The sequence below is a fragment of the Oryx dammah genome, unplaced genomic scaffold (genome assembly GCF_014754425.2).
Source record: "Oryx dammah isolate SB20612 unplaced genomic scaffold, SCBI_Odam_1.1 HiC_scaffold_5, whole genome shotgun sequence".
In the NCBI taxonomy this organism is placed as follows: domain Eukaryota; kingdom Metazoa; phylum Chordata; class Mammalia; order Artiodactyla; family Bovidae; genus Oryx; species Oryx dammah.
The window spans coordinates 20956942-20958210 of record NW_024070189.1 but is presented as its reverse complement, the minus strand read 5'-3'; the positions used below and the strand labels follow the sequence as shown (position 1 = coordinate 20958210).

Here is a 1269-nt window from a genome sequence, read left to right as displayed (position 1 = left end):
TGCTTTGGACACTGGTGATCATCAAGATTTGAGGCTTTTAGCACCTTTGAGACGAGAATTGAGTTCACATTGATGGAACAACATAATCTTTCAGGAAACAACAATTTGCTTGTGTATTATATACAGAACACCAAGCTAGTGCTGTATGAAAGAAATGTATACATACTTAGATATATACATGTGTGTATCAGTTTCTCAAGTATTTGACTATTAATTAGCACCTATAATTATAAGCCATCTTCATGCCTCAGCATTCTTTTATAAGAAAGGGGCAAATAATGATAAAACCAAATGATATCTGCACATAATTTCCAGGTATGCTTCTGTGTCAATAATCAGTCCATTCAACCTCTTAGCCCTGCTGCAAATATAGCTCCTCCCCTCGATCAGGATAATTTCATATTCTCAGTGGTAATCTTGAATACCATGATATCCTCAATCATCAAAGTTTGAATTATGTTGATTCTAAAATTATAGAAATAGGAAAGTTTATTTGTAAATACATTTGAGGAAACAGATTTAAGAAATGAGTAAGATTTTTTTACTTCTCTCTTCAATCTCATACCAATAAAATACGCCTTTCATTCTTTTCTTTAGCTTTTAGGTGTCTAGTAAGACAGAAGAATTTTTTCTCACATTTATTGACAAAATTCCTTAAAGACTTACTACTGGCATTGCACATTGTGAGATGAAGGTGAAAGATTACTTTTAATTGCTTTCATCCCTATGTGTGACTACTAACATTTAAAATAATTTGAAATATTGTTTCTTTCTCAAAGATACAGTATGTTGAAACTTCATACTCCTAGAAGTGAAGTGAAGTGAAGTCGCTCAGTCATTTCCTACTCTTTTCGACCCCGTGGACTGTAGCCTACCAGGCCCCTCCCTCCATAGGATTCTCCAGGCAAGAGTACTGGAGTGGGTTGCCATTTCCTTCTCCAGGGGATCTTCCCAACCCAGGGATCGAACCTGGGTCTCCTGCATTCCAGGCAGACGCTTTAACCTCTGAGCCACCAGGGAAGCCTATGAATGATTGTGTAACATTAAAGATAACAGAATGGTCTGGTATACATGGCACACCTTCTCCTTGGGCAACATGCATGCATGCATGTTCAGTCACTCAGTGTGTCCAACTCTTTGCAGGCCTGTAGACCTTCAGGTTCTTTTGTCCATGGGACTTCCCAGGCAAGAATACTGGAGTGGGTTGCCATTTCCTACTCCGGGAGAATCTTCCCAACCCAGGGATCAAACCCCCATCTCCTGTATTGC

At 38.8% G+C, this 1269-nt stretch overlaps 1 non-coding gene across 1 annotated transcript; it reads right to left on the bottom strand.

Moving 5' to 3' along the window:
• Positions 1 to 948: 948 nt before the first annotated feature.
• Positions 949 to 1020, bottom strand: TRNAS-GGA. Its single transcript has one exon. It is a non-coding gene; the product is annotated as a tRNA-Ser (tRNA).
• Between the last annotated feature and the right edge of the window lie 249 nt (positions 1021 to 1269).